This window comes from Felis catus, chromosome B1 (genome assembly GCF_018350175.1).
Source record: "Felis catus isolate Fca126 chromosome B1, F.catus_Fca126_mat1.0, whole genome shotgun sequence".
Taxonomy (NCBI): Eukaryota; Metazoa; Chordata; class Mammalia; order Carnivora; family Felidae; genus Felis; species Felis catus.
In genome coordinates, this window is record NC_058371.1 from 158,471,523 (window position 1) to 158,492,442 (window position 20,920).

The window sequence follows — 20,920 nt, forward strand, 5'->3', positions numbered from 1 at the left end:
AATAAAAACAACACAAAATGAAATAAAAAAAAAGGCAAAACTCAAGCCCATGTTTTGTTACTAGATTCACCAAACAAACAAAACTCTATCAATATGCTATTAAAGGTTCTAAATGTTTCCTCTCAATGTCTGTACTTTTCTCCTTGCCATTGGCAGCATACATTCCTGGGATGGCATGAATCTGTGTACCTCTCCTAGAGTGGCCCTGCACTGGAAGAGGTTCTATTAAAGAAGGAAGAAAAGAAAAACCACAGGTCCAGGAAGGTGACAGGAGAGGTGAAAAAGCCAAGAGTACTTCAGCTGGATTTGGGGAGGTATTTTGGGTGAGGAAGGAAAAATGGAGATTGAAGAGAAGCTTTGAGGGCATCTGCTATGAAAAACAATTTTAAGAACTATTGCTTAGGTTAAAAATTAGAGATGGCTGCCTGGGTGGCTCAGTCAGTTAGGTGTCAGACTCTTGGTTTTGGCTCAGGTCATGATCTTGTGGTTCGTGAGTTTGAGCCCCGTGTCTGCACTGTCAGTGCAGAGCCTGCTTGGGATTCTCTCTCTCTCTCTCTCTCTCTCTCTCTCTCTCTCTCTCTCTCTCTCTCTTTTTCTCTCTTTGCCTCCCCAACTCATGCTCTCTCCATCTCTCAAAATAAATAAATAAACTTAAAGAAAATGGAGTTGACCTTTAAGAAATACTGAGTAAAGAATGGGTCTCCTTTTAATACTTTTGGTTGTTGATTACTTTATCGAATTTTAATACTAGAAGAGACAAATATGCAAATACAGGGTGGTTAGTCCTATGTTTAGAAGAGAAACTACGCAGCTCTACCAAAGCATGCTGTGCACCAGAAACTTATACAGAGATGTATGCCAATTATTCCTCAGTAAAACTGGACAAAAGTTAAACAAAAGAGAAGTAAAATCACTCCATCCTCAAAGGGAAATAACCCAAGATTTTATCCAATTATCTTCTCTAGCTCCAAGACTATCTCCTACTAGTGATATTTGTTCTACGCGGTCACATTTACCTGAAGCTATTCACATTCTGGCAATTTTAGGGATCTAAAATACTGACCTTGAAAGACACACGTTTTGACATTTTATCTAAAATAGCAGTTTGGCAATTACTCTGCTTATGTAACAAAAATGCGCCAACACTGAAGCCCTGGAAGGGAACTCCCCATTGCCGTTCAATCTCTATTCAGTACATTCCACATTCAGTACATTCACATTTATTACATTGGCCAGTTTTCCTATATTTATAAATGTCAGAGGTCTAAAGTTCCGGGGTCACAACTGGCCAGAGGGCTTGCTGAATTCGATGGGTGATCTAAACAATTCATCAGTGTATCTCTTTCTATCACTCTTCTCTGTTTTTCTCCCATGTTGGTTTATTTGGGGGCTAAATCTTTCCCATGACATGGCAAAGACAACCCCTGGTAACTCTAGGCTCAAATTTTTGGAGAAGTGACAATTCCAGGAAAGAAAGGCATGCTATTTTCCAACAGTGCTAACACAGTCCTATGAGTGGGATTCCTATCAACTTTGCTTGAGTCATGTGCTCCTGAAGCCGTCAGGAAGGTGCTGTGATTTCACAGGCCTGCACAGGACATTTTTATACATAGAACCAGGAGGTAAGATTAGCACCACATTAACCACATAGAACAAGAATGAAGGAGGGGCCATTTTCCCGAAAAGATGCTTAGCAGAAAAGCATATGTCCAGTGCATCTGGTTTCTGTACAGTCGAAGTTGCCAGAGAGGAGACTTGCTAATAAGTGAGGTGCTTGTAACTACCTCCAATTCTTTTTAATGGTCTTTTGCACATAAAGTATCAATGGTGAGCGCCACAAATGGACTTCGGTCCACTTTTTTCAACTTTCACCAATTTCTCTCTCTCCTCTCCTGTATTGTTCAATTTAATTCCAAAGAATATATTCAATACCAGTTCTTTGCTTTTAAATACATATGACATACCTTGCAATTAGTGGTATTGTAGTAGAGAAGACAGACATGTAAAATGAGTGACTTTGTTAGAAGACAGAAATGAATAAGTGCTACAGTGGAACTTAATTGTATTGATATTTCAGATTAGAATTTTAAGAATACTCCTTTCCAAAATACATATTCTGTCTCTGTGAGCCAGTTTTTATTCATGGGAATATAATAATGTTCTTCAATGGTTACAACAGTCTTTATTTACTCAGATTTTGCTGGTCCCTTAAAACAGATGTTATGTAGCATAACATTATGCTAATCTCCTGCCAACTGCACACTTTAAATATGCTGTGAATGATATTCTTAGATGAGCTACCTGGAGTCATTGCCCACCGCCCACACTGGTATATATTATCCAGATATACCAAAATGGTTTCTTGTGGTATGCAATGGATTCAAAATATAAAAATCTTCCTAGAAGGTGAGGCCTAGGAAATACGACTTTTTAAAGTATGCAACATTTTCTGAATTTAAAGATACCAATATAGTGCTGACATTTTGATTCATACACAGGACACATGGCAATTAACAGTAATAGGAGTTTAAAGTTCACAAGGAGTGCACAGCTATCACTCAATAGTAAAATATTGGAAAGTTTTCCTTTACACATATATTTTGACATAATCTGGACTTGCCAAGTTTGTCATTTTGGCATAAATTCTCTCAGAATATATCTGGCAAAACTAAGCTCATGAGATTTATGGGGTTTGCATGGAAAATCATCTGCTGATTTCTTCATCTCATTGTTAATGATAAGGGTTATAAGACAAGGAATAAGCAACCCAAAATGATGAAACAAGATGTCAGATTTTATGGCATTCTAAGACAGATACAGTAACTCACAGATGTGTTTCAGAATTGCAATTTACTGGCAAAAAAAACTGTGTATCTAAGAAACAAGTTTAATATGAGAATGTTTCAGCTATGCATCCCTGCCTATATAACCATAAAATGATCAATACATGTTTCAAAAGGGACTCTGAGACAGGGACTGTTTCTCAAGAAAGAGTGAGCCAGGCTTATTGCCTATTTATTCATATGAGAGCAAACATACAATTTTCCAAACCTTTAATGTAGCAATGTTGCCATGTAATTAAGAAACAGAGAAATAAGAAAAGGAAGAAGATGGATTTCTTGATTTTTCCTCATAGTCTCTGGACTGAAGGTTCTTTATAAGTGATTGGATGGAGCAATCAGGCATATAAGCTTAAGATACGATGGTGCATTATCATTTTCATTAGCTTTACATAGTGGTATTGTCAAAGGATACCCATGAGAAACTACATCCACCAACAAGTAAAACAACCCTTCAGTTTTCAACACTTCTCCCTCAAATGTAACACAGAAAAAGAGATGATGAGGAAGGTGGAAGAGAAAAAAACGGAATTCTGAAATAAAAAGAATATTTGAAAATCAAGAGAAAAAAAAAACTTAGTTGAAATTTTTTACTCCTAGCTTGTATAATTCTAAGAACCCACATTAAAAAACAAACAAAAGCTGATGTCAGATTTAAGAGCTAAGAAGGATCTACACCTTTTACTTTCCAGGGCTCTAAGCAAAGAGGAAAATACTACTTTTCTCCCCAATACATTAAAATGATCCCATAAGAATTACGCATGCTGTCATTTAAAGAATTTCAGAGCTCATGGAGAAGATGGGTGGATGTTATTATAATAAGCTATAATTGCTGCAACAGGGTCTAAGAGGATGTAGACAACAACATTTGGTTGGAAACTGGCAGATATTCAATAGTTATATCAATAGTTCAACAGTTATATGATGACACACGTCAGTAAGACTTGTAGGAGGAAAAAACTTTAAGTCAATTATTCACAATTGCATATACAATTATTTTTGCCCATGGTTTCCAGGATAAGATTAGGAATATGAAGACTTGACAGCCAAACCTGTGTTAACATTTTGAAGGGGTGCCTTGGTGGCTCAGTCAGTGGAGCGTCCAACTTTAGCTCAGGTTGTGATCTCTCAGTCCGTGAGTTCGAGCCCCATGTTGGGCTCTGTGCTAACAGCTCAGAGCCTGGATCCTGCTTTGGATTCTGTGTCTCCCTCTCTCTCTGCCCCTACCCTGCTCATGCGCTTTGTCTCTCACTCTCAAAAACGAATAAATGTTAAAAAAAAATTTTTTTTGAAGACTGCAAGACTTCCCACCTAAAACTCTCTCACTGACCATAAAGTCCATTTTGCCATGTAATGTGACATATTCACAGGCTCTGGACTTTTGGCATGATATCTGCAGGGCACCATTTTATTTATCTAAATGGTTACAGATCAGTAAACTGGGATTCTATGAAATGAGTGACTTTCCCAAAGACAGATGGTAAATGAAAAACCCAGTCTCAAAAATTCCAATTCAGCATTATTGCTTCTGTACTATAGTACCTGTGATACATTTTCCAAATATGGTATGGTAAAATGTCTTTATTTCAAAAGCAATTTAAAATTAATGATATATTATATGGGACTTGCAAAACTTTCTTCAAAGAAAATTTCTGCAGAAATAGAAAAGATTTACATGTCAAATAGCTGCATGATAAAAATTATAAGAAAAATACTAGAACTTTAATAAAAAAAAACAAGGACTATTTTAAGACCACTAGAAGTTACAGTGACAAAAACTCAAAGTTAATCTACATAGGTTAGGAATATATATATATATGTGTGTGTGTGTGTGTGTGTGTGTGTATGTATATATGTACATATATATGTGTATATATATATTTATATATACATATATATAAATATATATATGTACATATATACACACACACATATATATAAATACATATATACACATTTATATATAAATACACACACATACACACATTTCATCAAATTATGCATAAGTGCACTTGCATGTATGCCTGTATATTTTCTGCAGTGTGTGAGAGCTTTCTATGAGTTAATCATTATTACAAAAGCCTTATATACTCCATCGTATTTGATTCTCACAGCAGCCATAGGAGGTAGGTATTTTTCCTGTTTCATAGATGACAAATCAGAGGCTTAATGAGCTCATAAAACTTGTTCAAGGTTATGACCTAGGATGCGGAAGCCCTGGGATTTGAACACAGACTACATGAATCCAAATAAAGTCTATAATCTGAACCAGTTTTTAATACTACTTCCTTGATAATGATTCTTCTAGAAATTATCAAGTTTTGGGAAGATATTAATCAGTATATTTTAAATGTTTTTAACTGTAGTTATTGTTAAAAATCCAATATTTAAACATATCACTATTATCTTAAGATAATATTTATCTTAATTATCTTAAGATGATAACTCTTAAATATTATCTTATATGTCTTAGGATATGGCTGAGTCTCCATATCTTATTACATTTTTAGATATTATTGTTAAAGCAAATAAAAATACCTTCACAATGGACTTTGTATGTTCATTATTCATTTTAATAATTCCTTGCATTTCTACAGTTATTTTTATAGTTGTAAAGTGCTTTCACATTCTCATTTGCTCTTCATAAGCAACCCATCAAGGGAGGAAGAGAACGCATTTGTATTCCTATTTTATAGCCACAGCTACCACAGAGAGTTTGTACATAATGTTTCTGCGTCTGATGTAATGCTTTTGATTTGAGAATAGGCAAAAATGTTGAAAATACAACAGCTTCTGAAAAAAATAATTTTTAAAAAAAGTCATTTCATATATCATTTTGTACTCCACTGCAGGAAACGATTTATAAAATATGCTTCCAGCTTAAAAGTTTTTGGAGTCTTTTTAATTTTTTAAAAACATTATGCATCTTCAACATGTGGTATGTTGTGGGGTGTGGCTTTTTCTGCACAATGAAGTATCAAATAAGCAACAGAGATAAAAGAAAGCTTATTTTAAATGACTTTAATTTATATTACTTTTTAAATATTACTTATAAGCTGGCACATTTAAATTAAGATCCCAAGAAATACACTATAAGGTTTCTATTTATAAATAAAGTTTACTTATTATTCATTTGTTCATTCATGTAGCAAACTTTTCACTGAACACAAACCGAGGTGGTCTAATGTTCCTCTCAGCTTGACTACACTTGATTCAAGCTTCTTCCTGACTCGAGGCTCTTGAACTCTCTTTATTTACAGAATTTACTGCAGAAAGTTTGCAGTTATAAATGCTTTCTCTAACCTTTGAAATCTCTGGAAAAGCATCTTGCTAATTTTACAACCCAGGAATGTCTTTCTCAGGAACCTAGAAGTCATCTCTTCGAAATGTAATCACCAAGGAAGACAGCAACCCTATTTCCCAGTTTTTGTGGGAGGGCTGGAGCCTCACTTAGGCAGGCCCCTTGCTCCAAGTTGTAAAATTATTTCTGGTCAGTGAAGACAGGAGAAACTTCATCTATACTCCCTCCACCCAGCTCTTAAAAACTTTCTCACCCATTGTTTCGTGAGAGTTGAGCCCAGTTTGGACCTTTCTTTTATTGCAATAGCTTCAGATAAAGTCTTCCTTTGCCTGTTTAACTTCACTGGGTGCAGTTTTTGCTTTCACAGCATTAATTACTTGCTAAGCACTTTGCTAGGCATGGAAGGTAATAGATGAGCAGCATGGTCGCCACATTCTCAATGAATTCAGAGTCAAGGAACCGGCAGGGAGGGGAGGAGGAACATGCAGATAATTAAACAGAACATTAGAATCTATCACAGTTGTATTATGAAAGGCACACATGGAGTGATAAATAATTTAAAAGACAACAAACAAAGGTAGCTATATAAGTAGGTCATACAATACTCTCCAGAACAAAACTTGAGGTAAATCTTAAAGATAAGCTACTAGCAAATTTTGGAATTACCATAACAAGCAAGGGCTTGCTAATAGAAAGAGTTACAAATTAAAACCAGCACCATTCCAGTTGCCCCAGAGACAATGGTATCCACCACATATTTACTCTGTCCTGATCACTTCTTTGTGCAATGCTGAAAGTCTGAGCTGAAAGGCTCAGAGGATATAGATATTAGTAAGGTATTAAATCTGGCCTCTAGAGCGGACACTCTGCACTAATCCTCAAAATGTAACCAACGGTTTAAACCAGGCAAAACTACAAAATAGTGCAATCTGTCATTGGTTCCACCTTCTATTTTCTTCATATACTTCTTGTAAGCATCCAAAATAATAAAGCCCGAGAGCCACCCTGGCTTCCAGCTACTCACATTCACGCACTGTACTAGTCTGCCTGACTGCCTTCCTGTCCTTTTTCCTGCTAATTAATTAAAAGTCCCATAACATATTTAACTGTCTCAGAGATCAAATTCCTACCACTCCATTTTACCTCCATTTTAATGTTAACAAGTAGAGTAAACAAATTGGATCTAATGTACTAAGTGTTGGTAAATTGAAGCCCTTCCTACTGGCGTTGTTAAATGATAAGCTAAGAATATTAAAGATTTTAAGAGTTTATTTGAGCAGAAATCAATCCCAGTCAGGCAGTGTCAACCTGGAAGTGTTTGGAGCACTCCATTGACAAAAGCTATGGGAGAGGCTTTGACAGAGGAAAGGAAGAAGCAAGCAAGGGAATTATTTGATTCACTTTAGTTTAAGCATTTGCTTCATTTGGAAAAGTCTAGCTTCCTGTGATTGGCCGTCCCTAGGTCTTGACATCTTAATGTTGAGGCATTTATAGGCTTAGATTTTGGTTTGCTTATGCAGGCTGATAAGGTATTAGAACAACCTCAGTCTAATGGTCTCCTTGTTTAATTAATAATAACATATATTAGGATGTGTTTGGTGAAAGAATCGTACAGATTAAAGTTAACCACCTTCTGAAACTTGAAACAGGCTCAGGAGACTGATATACCACAATCAAAACTCTGTCTCTTCTACTCCCCTTTGTCCTTCCCTTTGATAGCTTCATTTCTCTGAACTGCAAAAAGAAAACAGTAACCGCCCCTTCCTATAAAGTTTTGAAAAATTAGCTCTGCCTGACAAATAATGAGGACTCCATAAATGTCAGTTATAAATAACCTCTTTCTATTCAATCATTCATTCAATAAAACTTTGTTGGTGGCTAATGTGTACTAAGCACTGTTTGAGGACAAGTGTCAAAGCAACAAACAATATTAAGTATGTTCCCCCAACTGGTCATCCAACTTCTATTTGAAGACCTCCAGCGATGGAAACCTACTGCCTCCCGAAGTGGCTCATTTAGGCAATTGTGATATTGAAAACCACTGCTTTATATTAAGTAAAAAATCAGTTACTCTGCAATTTCTATCCATTAATACTACTCCCACAGAACTCCAGTCCTTACTGAGTGAGTGTGTTGGCTTTTCACCACATATGTTTTTGAATAATAATAGAAGGCAGTGTGAATGAAGCCTGGCTTCCTAAGAGCTTGTAATGCTCTATAACCCTGGACTGGTCACTCTCTCCAAATGTATCCTTTGTTTGTTTTCCTCTGTCTCCTTTGAATGAGTGGTATACAGAATTAGTCATGGTATTTCCTCTTTTGAGAAAATGTATCTTTTTTTAAAAAATAAAGTCTAAGCTCAAAGTAGATTTACCAATAGCCAGCCACATTACAATAACAATTCATATTGAGCTTTAGGTTATCTTGTCTAAGCCTCATACCTCTCATTTTACACTTGCAAGGTTGTGTGTGCGTGTGTGTGTGTGTGTGTGTGTGTGTGTTTACATTGAGTACAGAATGGTCTTATCTTTCTATTATCTTTCTCTATCTATTTTATCTTTGTATATTTAATTTAGCACAACATATTGACATCAACTTACCTCTAGTTTTGACCATGCAATGTTTTACCATCCTTCTCAGTTTTGTGTAGTTTGCAAATTTAAACATGTCCCATCTCTCTCCATATAAGTAATTGCTAGAAAATGTAGACCAATGTCAGTTTCGAGACAAACTCATTGTTTCTGTGTTAAACTTTTCTCTCCAGTTTAAACTCAAGCTATCCATCATCACTGTTTGGACACCATCAGTCTGTGATAAATCCATCCGAAAATGCTATTTTCTCACTCATATCACCATGGTGAAAATTGGAATTACAATTTCCCATCCTCTTTTTTGGCATTTATCTTAGTCTTCATATTTTTTTTAACAGCTACTCTCTAATATTCCTTCTACAAGTTCTCTCATACAATAGAATCTAATCATAAACAAAGGAAATATAAAACTCACTTTTAGAATCCAATCATTCCCTTACAATCTCTTTATCCTTTGGGCATGTTTCCTCCTTTCTCTTCCTTCCCAGGCATCATTTGCTTTGGCTGAGTGGACACTAATGTGAGAAGTTCTGATCTCTTCCCATCTTTCTCATTAATATTTACACTTCTAAATCCAAACAGTGGGATCATTTCCTTCCTTCCTCCCTTCCTTCCTTCCTTCCTTCCTTCCTTCCTTCCTTCCTTCCTTCCTTTCCCTCTTTCCTTCCTTCTTTCCTTCCTTCCTCCTCGCTTCCCCCCTTCCCTCCCTCTCTCTGCCTGGGCCTCTTTTTCTCCTCCCCACCCCCAATTTTCACTCCCATCTGCTTTTCTTCCTCCAGAAATAATTACATTTTTTTTTGTCATAAAGAGGTCGTATAAAGTGCAAAGAGCACCAAAGTTTGGTGGGGCAAATATTTCCCTATGATTTGGGCATGTGCTTAATCTCTTTAAATCCACTTCATAAATTTTTATCAATATTAATTGAATAGATATTAAAGAATTAGAGCATCTTTAAAGCATACTAGGTATGAAATAAACATTAATGTAGCATGAGTTTAAAGCCACACACAATTTAATGGCTCAAATATGTCACTTCTGTTTTTATCAGAAACTGATCCAATTGCTAATTCAGATTCCCCAATCCCACTCAGTAGTGATAAGAGAGGAGGCAGAGGGATGGAACCTTCAACTTAGTACTAAAACTAGCTTAATCTATCTCAGTTTTAAAACAGTGTTTTTGGACATTTTTGTTATTGTTGTTTGGGAAATACAAAGTACATTTTAAAAATCAAGTATTCTATTTCCTGCTTTTTCAAGGCAATGCCCTCTCCCTGCTCATGTCCATGGTGGTCTCAGGCAAAGCTCTTCTCCTAGTCACCCTTCCCCTGGCCCCATTTACAAAGCACAGCACTTTCTCCTTCATCTCTGTCTTATGGAAACTTACCTTATATCATATTTTCTATCCTGACTATGACTTAAAATAAAATTCTACAATCTCAGTCCCCTAGACAAGGCTCTGAAAATGTAAAGGGGAGGATTTGGAACAGATTGGCTCTGGGGAAATTAAAAAAAAAAAAAATCACACTTTCCTCAAGTTGAAGAAAGGAATAAAGTATTTTTAAAAAAACAGTGATGAGAAACAAAGCCATTCTGTACACATTCTATAAGTCAAAATTTGAAAATAATATAACAAATTTGAATTTGTAATTATTAAAAATTTAAGGTTACTAGGATACAATAATTTGTTTTGAAAGAGTTATACTCCTTGTTTTCATGGCAATAAAATTCAAGCATACTTGCTTCAATGTCTGTTTTCTATTAAAGAAATGGATTTGAGTCATGTGACAATGGACCTTAAGTAATTTTTAATATATTTTATGTTATCCAACAAATTTGTGTCCAAGATATTGCAAAACTATAATGAAAGCTGCATTAGGTTTTTAAAAATTTAAGCATTTTAGTTATTAAAAAATAGACATTTCATCAATAGTACATTTTTTACCATGATGTCAGTTAATTTTATCGGTAAATATATATGCCATGTTAAATGTATAAAATCTCATCCTTTCAACATAGTAAACCTTTTGTAAGGAAGAAATCACATTTGACATGAGAAAAAAAATTGATTTTGAGATTATGTTTGAATCATAGGTATGCCAACTGTGAGGTTCACCCTCAAAATGAGTCTTCTCTATTCTTTTTCAAGTGTGTTTTGAATTGGAGAGATTGGTGTGAATATAATAGTCTGTAACTTGTTTGGCATCAATAATATTTTCATAATATGAACAATTTGTATTCCTCAAAGAATTTCCTAATCTTTTCAGTGATTTCATGGCTATTATACATTGACTTTTGTTCAAGTATTGTTTTGCCTATAACATTAATTTTTCTTAAAATATCATTAGTAAAGAGCAAATAAATTCTAAAAGTTTATACTTTTAAAGCATATCTTTGTTTTTCATTACAGAATCTAGATTTTTTTAAATACATCAACAGTTTCTAAAACAGTAGAATAGTCTTAATAGAATACTATTAGAATAGTATCCTCTAATGAGTATTTCTTGGCACAAAAGCATCAATTCAACTTTACCATTGCCTTTGTGACAATAGTTAACAAATTTATGCAAGTAAATGAATTTTTAGTGTTTTTCAACATTTGCTCACACTGAAAAGCTCTTAAAATGTATCAGAATTAGTAAATATTTGTATCTCATTGTTTACCACCCAAATTCAGACAATGAACAGAACAGGAAATGTAACATATCTTTAACCATTTTGATTATCTTCTATCCATTCTCTTTTCCAATTATGTTACCAATATTGTTATACCTCTGACACCTCAAATTATATTTTTATATCCAGATTAAGGTTTTTTATTTCTTTAAGTATCTCCCAATAATATGTGTGATCATTCTATGATTACAATAGTCCCCCCCTATCCACAAGGGATACATTCCAAGACCCCTAGGTTGATGCTTGAAACCAGGATAGTAATAAAAGTTCTGGGGCACCTGGGTGGTTCAGTTGGTTGGGCATCCGACTTCAGTTCAGGTCATGATCTCATGGTTCGTGGGTTTGTGCCCTGCATCAGGCTCTGTGCTGACAACTCAGAGCCTGGAGCCTGCTGCAGATTCTGTGTCTCCCTCTCTCTGCCCCTCCCCTACTCGTGTGTGCACTCTCTGTCTCTTTAAAGAAAAAAAAAGTTCTGTGAATGTGGTCTCTCTCTCAAAATATATTATTGTATTGTACTCATTCTTCTTCTTGTGATGTTGTGAAATGATAAAATGTCCATGTGATGAGATTAAGTGAGGTGGATGATGTAGGCATTGTGCCATAGCTTTAGGCTAATGCTGACCTGACCTTACCTCAGAAGGAGGGCCATCTTCTCCTGGACCACAGTTGTTTGCCAGTAACTGAAACCACTAAAAGTGAAACTGTGGTAAGGGGGGATAGTTTTATATCTTCTACTACATAAAATAATTCAAATGTTCATTTTGATATGATTTCTGCAACAGAAGAAAATCCATGATTGTCCTCTAAACACTAGTCATTGCCTTGTCAAAAAGTGCATAAAATTTGATCAATGAGACTTTGCCAATATTCTTCTTACGCTAAGTTACTCTCTATTTAGAAAGCTTCACTAGTTTGTTGGATTTCAATTTTGAATACTTAACAGTTCTTTTTTCACCCTTTTCATGTTGACCAAGACTATTTGATAAATGCTGTCTACGTTTTACCCCTTCTCATTCTTAAGTTAAATATTTTCCATCCCCACCTAATTTGTAAAATGGAAAAAAAAATCCTTTGGTTTATAATAAAGTAACAAGGATCCGGTGTACTTTTAGCAATTTAGAACTCATTAATGTTTCTGAAGTCTGTTTTGTCATTTGGTAATTTAAACTTTTTCCATTGTTTAATATTCAAATTACATCATCAAGTATCCAAATCTTCAGGAAATATATTTGGTTTAATGGATTTTCCAAGAATATTTTATCCCACTTTTTCTTGAAATTTATCACTTATGGTTGACATGGAGGTAGAAGGTAAATTTACATCCTTCTTCATCAGTGACATAATAGTGCCACACTATACTAAGGGTTTTAGCTCTGAGATCTTTTTATAACATTCTATTTATTCCAAAAATATATTAAAATAATGCAAAAAGACCTTTTTTTATTTGCTTCTCTGATAACTTTCCATTTTGTTTTCTAAAACTTATCTTTTTGTCCTGACATGAGGGTAAAATAATATATAATAGATTAGAAATTACTCTAAAATGTGTAACAATTTAAAATAGTATGAACACAATAAACTCATCAAAATTTAACAATAGATAATTTTTGTACTGACAAAAATTTCCATAACAATAGAAAACACTTGCTCAAAAATAATTGGCCTATTAGCTAATAATTTATAACTACTTATAATTATGATAATTTATATATATGCAATGTTATTTTGTATTTGTTGATGACAAGTGTATTAGTGTTATCCAAAGAAATGCAAACAAATAATATATATATACACATATATAAAGGTGCTTACTATAAAGTATTGGCTTACACAATTATGGAGGCTGAGAAGTCCATAATCTGCATTCTACTTACTGGACACCCAGGAAGGCCAGTGGTGAGTTAGAAGGCGGAGAGCTGGAAAGCCAATGGTGTACATTCCAATCTGAGTCTGAAGGCCTAAGAACCAGGAATACCAAGGATAGGAGAAGATCAATGTCCAAAAGTTCATGGGAGGGGGGGGGGCGGGGTGGGGAAGAGTGAATCCTTCTTTCCTCCACATTTTTGTTGTATTCAGGCCCTCAGTGCGTTGGATAGAGCCTATCCACATTGAGGAAGACAGACCCATTTCAATCCACGGATTCAAATGCCAATCTCTTTTGGGCATCCCGTGATCCAGTCAAGTTGACATTTAAAATTAACTGTCAATGGGGCGCCTGGGTGGCGCAGTCGGTTAAGCGTCCAACTTCAGCCAGGTCACGATCTCGTGGTCCGTGAGTTCCAGCCCCGCGTCAGGCTCTGGGCTGATGGCTCAGAGCCTGGAGCCTGTTTCCGATTCTGTGTCTCCCTCTCTCTCTGCCTCTCCCCCGTTCATGCTCTGTCTCTCTCTGTCCCAAAAATAAATAAACGTTGAAAAAAAAAATTCTAAAATTAACTGTCACCATAAATGATTATTAGTTATTACATAGTAATTCATGTAATGATGAAGATACTTGTACATTTATACTATAAATGCAGCAATCTGATTTTTATCCTAGAAACATAGGGCAGATGATACAAAGAACAGTATTACATATTAACTTAACTAGCCCACTTACAATAGACAATTTAATTAAAAAAAATAAAAAATATAGTTATGTGGAAAAACAGCTAATTTTAAATTTGCTTTATAAACAAGCTCTTTCAGTTACCAAACTCATTCCTTTTTCATAAGTCAAAGCAGACTGATATACTAATATATGAATTCTGCAAGAATAAAACACTTTACTTCCATCTTTGGGAAAATTCTTGTAAAATAACAAATGATTGGCTGTCAGAGTTGTTACCATCACCATTGTTACTGGAATTGCTGGTTCAAATGAGTACAATCAGAGTTTGCATCTCTCTTTATTTCTAGCAGATTGAATTCCTGCTGCCATTGCTACTTTTCCATCCAGATTATTGCCCTAATATTTCCAATCCTGGCCACATTATTGCCCAGAAATTCCTGAAATGTCATACACCACAGATGCCACAGTGTAGGCTTCCATTACTAATAAACGTTCCCCCTATTAGGACACACAGAAACCCCTCACCCATAGAAACTACTGCAAGAGTTGTCCATAGTGTTTTCTATCCCGATGTCACCTCTGATGATAACTAGGTTTAAGATTAACAATCTGATTTACCCTCCCCTTAACTAAGGTGCACTTTCTGTAGCTTTATGATAAATGTCTATTTCCTAAGGTAAGGAGAAAACCATTAGATCTATCATCAGTCTTTGCTGTTGTTCATTCCTAGAATCTTTGGAGGCATGAGATACACACAAATTACATTAATTCCCATTACAGCTATTGGCTATTCAATTTAGATCCTAATACCACGCCAGTATTTTCCCCACAAAGTCCCCAGATATCTGCCTGTAAAACCTTGGTAGGCTGTTGGGTTAAGTTTTTTTAAAATGCAAGTCTAATTCAATCTCTGCATTTTACTGTGTAGAAACAAGTCTCAATGGAATTAATTCAGTAATTTATTCAATTTACAAAGGAATTTAGTAGCTTAACTGGTCTGTCCTATGGTAGAGTATTTGGTATGACCTCATGTTCCTTCTTATGGTAAATTTATGAATTTATAACTCATAATTACCAGCAGTTTTTTTTAAAATTAGGTATTTTTAAAGAAGTCTATTTTTTTGAACCAGACTATGAAGCATCTGAATGATGAGTTAATTTCTAACTCACCAATTCTCCCCAGAGTTCTCAAATTCTAGAAAATATATTTTAGACCTTCACATCAATATTATTCCTAAATTCTTACATTTTTTAAGGCAATACCAGAGGTCTTCACACATTATTATTGGGTCATCTAAGCTCCCCTTCCTAGAGCTCCATTTGACTATATAAGATCTTTTGGAGAAAAAAAGAAAAAAAAAAGAACACCAAAAAAGTTCTTATTAAGAAATATCTTAGCAACATAAAAATAGTTATGTCATAAATTAAAGATAATGAATTAAGACAATTCTACCATGTGGCATAAATTCTATTGCCATATTCTTATTTCTTATTTTGCTTTCACATTATGTTCTAAGAAGCATCAGAATTCATTTTTCAAAATCCTCTGCTATAATAAAAATGTATTAAAAAGCCCTAATACTTTCAGGCTTGTTAGCACATTTTCAAAGATAACATTAGATGTGTAGCCCCAAGTGGGAATATTAAAACAACACACATATCAAGCTATTGGACTTGAGAGGAAACTAAGTTTGTGGTATGTTTTGTTTGCCCTGATTTACAGTTCGAACATAACTTTTAGTCATGCATTATTAACTGGGGATAGGACAGGAAAAGGATTTTATTGTCCCAAGATTAATTAATGGCTGTTCTTTAGTAAAAATTGCCTCAGAGGCAGAGTTAGCTGAAACAATTTCCCCTTCTATTCTGGGGAACTTGCCACTCCACCTGATAACTCAACTTGGTAGAATCCTAATACCTTAAAGGAAACAAACAAACAAAACAAAACAACCTATCACAAAGCTGAGCTACCCACTGGAACACAGACAAATATTTCACTCAAAGAAAAGCCTCAATTTATGTTCCTTTTATATCTTGAAGTGCAGAGAGAGGCTTCTCGCTTATATCCTGAAATAACTAGTTCCATGGGACAACTTACCTATGACTTCCTGACTTCCTCTTCTTCAAAAGCATTTGGCTGGCACCCTGAGGAACTGAGGTCCATTCCATATCGTAAACAGCAGTGAACTTTTAACCTAATATGGCTGAAGGTTTCAGTATTAAAAAAAAAAAAAAAAGGAGAAGAAAAGAATTAAGCATCAAGTGGTGACTTCTAAATGGACTTTGTACTTCATCACATTCTTTTTTTCCTTTCTATCTTTCTTCTTTTTGTTGAGAAACACAGCACATAGGGTATAAGGATCAAATTTTGGTTTCAAAGGCATATATCAGGTCACCATGCCCCATTCTCATAAAATATCTGTCTTGCTAATACTTTATAATATTTTTTCCTACAGACACACTGCTCGCTGTTTCTTCAGCTTTCAGTCATTGTAAATCTTTTGTGATTACCATAGCAATAAAAGCTAAATGGAGTATGCATGTGTCTTGGATGAGCCTTTATTTTTCTTTGTTATTTTTATCTTTGTTTTTCAGTAGTTTGGGTGTGGCTTTCTTTGAATTTTCCAATTGAGGCATGGAGTTTCTTAATTGTAAATTTTTATCTTTCATCAAATGCCCTTCAGGGGTTATTCAGGAATTGGGTAATAGTCTATATTGTTAAATCAGTTATTTAAATTTTTGCCATGTCATAGTATTTTATTTGACCAACAATGACATTTGGTTTTGATGGTAGTATTAGTTTTTAAATACATGAATAAGTGATAGAAGTGAAAATAATGTTTATCTCAGGGAGAGAGAGGATAGGTGTTACCTGGGAATAGGAATGGGGGAAACTCCTGGCAGGTGGGAAATGGGTAGAGGCTAATATATAAATATATATTAAAAATTAGTTGGGTTTTACACTTAAGATTAGTACACTGTATACATTTTACTACATGTAAATTATACCTTGATTTTAAAAATTAAGACATTTTTTCATTAATTATTGTAACAAAAATGACGGTTACTATATTCTTGAAATTCCACACAGCACTAGCTTTAGGAACTAAAATAATAAATACAATGGCAATATTTATTTAAGTTGTTGATTATTTCTTCAGTAACATTTTTTGAGGCATCTACTTCATGGAAAGTATAGAAATAAAGCATTTCCTTGAGCTTATAGTTTAATATGGGGATAGGGGCATGTGGGTGGCTCAATGGATTAAGCACCAGACTTCAGCTCAGGTCATGATCTCTCTGTTTGTGGGTTAGAGTCTCACATCAGGCTCTCTGCTGATAGCGCTGAGGCTTCTCTGACCCTCCCCAGCTTGTGTTCTCTCTCTCTCTCTCTCTCTCTCTCTCTCTCTCTCAAAAATAAATAAACATTGAAAAAAAAAGAGGGGCCAAAAAGATTTTCCTTTAATATAGGGTTACACATAGGTTTAGGTATGTTGTATAAGGGGAGTATTCCTATGATTGAGGAAAGTACAATGATTTGTTTTTTTAAAAACAGTAAGTGGGATCAACAACCAAGTCTGACGGGTAGAGTATTAGGAACACTCTGCTGGAGAGGTGGTAGTTGAGCTTGATGGGAACTTACAGAGATTAAAAGCTAAGTAGAGAAACTTTTAAAAAGTAGCCCAAAAATGTCACTGAAATATGTTGGTAGAGGAATAAAAAATTATTGCACTGCTTTTTCCCCATAAATGCATAAACCAGCTAAATGAAGTGCAATAGGTGCAGACATGAAGAAATTAACAGCGTTGTGGGAATACATTCTCATTGAATATGACAGGTTCAAGAACAAAGTAAGTGTTAATTAAAAATTTGAAGGATGAGGGGCGCCTGGGCGGCTCAGTCGGTTAGGCGTCCGACTTCAGCTCAGGTCACGATCGCCATCCGTGTCCATGAGTTCGAGCCCTGCGTCGAGCCCCGCGTCAGGCTCTGGGCTGATGGCTCAGAGCCTGGAGCCTGCTTCCTATTCTGTGTCTCCCTCTCTCTCTGCCCCTCCCCCGTTCATGCTCTGTCTCTCTCTGTCTCAAAAATAAATAAAACGTTAAAAAATTTTTTTTGAAGGATGAGAGGAAAACTACTTCCGTGTTAGCTGGAAACAGAGTCTGGGAAAAGCTTTTTTCTAGTGAGGGACTTGTTAGCCAATAAGGCCATGTGATCTTGCTTCATTTGGTAGAATGATGAATACTTACGGCCAGTTGGGACTGTGCTTATGTAATACCTATTCACTTCAACGAAAGACTCTGGCCCAAGTTCTTAAGATTTCCCAATATCTACAGTTTTCAGTCAGTGACTCCACTTCTTGTGCCATATTTTCTAGCATCAGACTTCAATCCCAAATTATGTAATTGCTAATTTCTCATCACCCCCAGTTGCCAGTGTTTCAACATTTCACTTCTCTCTGGCTTTGCTCCTACCCATTGCCCTATCTTGTTTCAACACTCCATTTCTGAATGGTCTTCTCTTCTCCCTTCCACAATTAAAAGTCATAATGCCTCAGTAAAATAAAAGTTTATCTCTCCCTCATACAAACTCTCACACAGATGTTCCTACTCACCGGGGGGCCTTCCAAACCATCATTCAGAATCCAGCTTCCCGTAGGGCTTGAAGTGCTGTGTGGATTCTCTTCCAGCTGGCAGATGGGGCAAGAAAAACTATAAAGAATTGTACAGGAGGTTTTAATGAGCTAAGACTGGCAGTAGTTCAAATTACTCAGCTGACCTTCAAATGGCTAAAATCCAGTCACATGGTCACATCTAAATTCAAGGGAAGCTGGGAAGTGTAGTCTAGCCATCTGCTCAGGAGGAAGAGACAACGATTTTGGTTAGCCTATAGAACGCTCTACCACATTTGCTCATTACTTTTCTGTAGCCAATTTCCACTTAAATGTGGGCTTCCCAATGTAATAAGCTTCACTGCCAGATCTCTGCCAGGCCTATGGGCCTTGAGTTAACATGCCTGTATTTTGGCAAAGAGATTGCGAATATTCATACAGTTAGTATATATGTATCGAATGCCTACTCAGTGGAAGGCATTGTTCTAAGTACTGGGGAAAAGCAGTAAATACAGTGAACAAAAATGCTAACCTTCATGTCATGCTTACATTATCACAGCAACTTCTCACAGCCTTGTGAGAAGAAAGAATACTCGGCACCTGCCTATGTTATAGAATAAGAACGGCATCTGGAAGAACCTTTTGGTTAGAAATGTCTCCTCAATTCAGGTATCATCAATAGAGATTTAGTCACTTTAGTTAATCCACTAGCCCTCTTCCAATACATTAAATATTAAATATTATGTTAAAATATCAATTCTTCTGGAAAGAATGACTTATTAAGTCACAAGACTTGTGTGAATCTACCTCTCCGATGCCTTTCTTTGATGCTGTTTCTTTGAGGAAAAATAGTGATACGTAGAAGATAAGAGTCCTCATAACCACAGAAAAGGAACATAGAAGACAAATTAAAGAAATATTTCTCACTTCTAATTTCACTTCAGCCATCTGTGCATGTTATTGCAAGTACTTCTGCATTTATATGTACAAAACTTTAAGGGTAAATGTTATCAAGAGCCAAGATCTCACCCTAGAATATTAGAGCATGAGCTCATTTTCGAACCATTTACACTAGTCAAGTAAAATATTCAATCTCTAACTTCATGTGATGCAGGCCAATTTTATATGTCCCCAAAACCAACTACCTGTATGTTTTATCAACCTCATATTACCCTTTCTCAAAACTGGAAATATATACCCTTGAACCTTAGTTCAAGGAGATATTTCTCCCCTCCTCCTTTCCTGCCTTGAAATAGTTGAAGTTATTAAATCCAGTAAGTAAAAAGATTATAAATTTAAATAGTGGGATTTTATATGGAAGATTTGCTGTTTTCAGTGATCTTATAAAAGAGGAAATGGGAAGAAGAAACCCTATTATCTTCCTAGAAGCCAGAGCCCTACGCTAGGATTTTTTGCTTAAATTTAAAGAGTCCACAAAGTTCTTCAAAGCTTTTTCAGAAACTGAAAGTTTCAATAAAAATTCTACAATGATATTTGTGTAAAGTGAACGTGTATCCTTAATTATCGAATCTCTTGTCTTGCTAATAGGAAAATTTATTTGCCATTATTTCAATTTGCAGGAATTTACATTCTTATTTATCATCTCTCATAAATTCTGACAAAAATTAAAGTGAATAATATTGAAAATGAACTATTTCTATCTGGGCTAAACAATATCTAAACTTTTGTTACATATGTATGTACATAAATACAAAGAAAGTCAACTATAAGAGACTTATATATTATTTGCTCTAATTCTTTCATTTTACAGATGAGAAAACTGTGACAGGTGAGGTGCCTGGGTGGCTCAGTCCGTTAAGCGTCCAACTTTCTCTCAGGTCATGATCTTGCAGTTCATGAGTTAGAGCCCCCGCTGGGCTCTGTGCTGACAGCTCCAAGCCTGGAGCCTGCTTCAGATTCTAGGTCTCCCTCTCTGTTCATCCCCTGCTGACACTCTGTCTCTCTCCCCAAAATAAGTAAAGATTAAAACAAAATTTAAAAAAAGAAAAAGAAAAAGAAACTTGTGATAGGAAACCTTATGGAAATCCATGACCAACACTAGAAAGAACCCTCAAGTGTGGTCTCTCTTAAATTTTTTAAACATTTTTATTTATTTTTGAGAGATAGAGATGGACCACAAGTGGGGGGAGGATCAGAGAGAGGGAGGTACAGAATCCAAAGCAGGCTCCAGGCTATCAACACAGAGCCCAACATGGGGCTTGAACCCACGACCTGAGCTGAAGCTGGAAGCTTAACCCAACTGGGGCACCCAGGTGCCCCAAGTGGGTATCCTTTAAAGGAAGTCAGGAGTGTCAGCCCTATACACTAAGAACAATGTTACTAAATTAAAGAACTGAA

The 20,920-nt window shown here is 35.6% G+C and overlaps 1 long non-coding RNA gene across 1 annotated transcript; it reads right to left on the reverse strand.

Moving 5' to 3' along the window:
• Nucleotides 1-5,454: 5,454 nt before the first annotated feature.
• On the reverse strand, nt 5,455-19,382 carry LOC123385063. The gene is made up of 5 exons (XR_006597079.1): nt 18,566-19,382; nt 16,052-16,157; nt 13,280-13,363; nt 12,038-12,094; nt 5,455-8,836 (listed from the first exon to the last, which is right to left on the reverse strand). It is a non-coding gene; the product is annotated as an uncharacterized LOC123385063 (long non-coding RNA).
• Nucleotides 19,383-20,920: the final 1,538 nt, after the last annotated feature.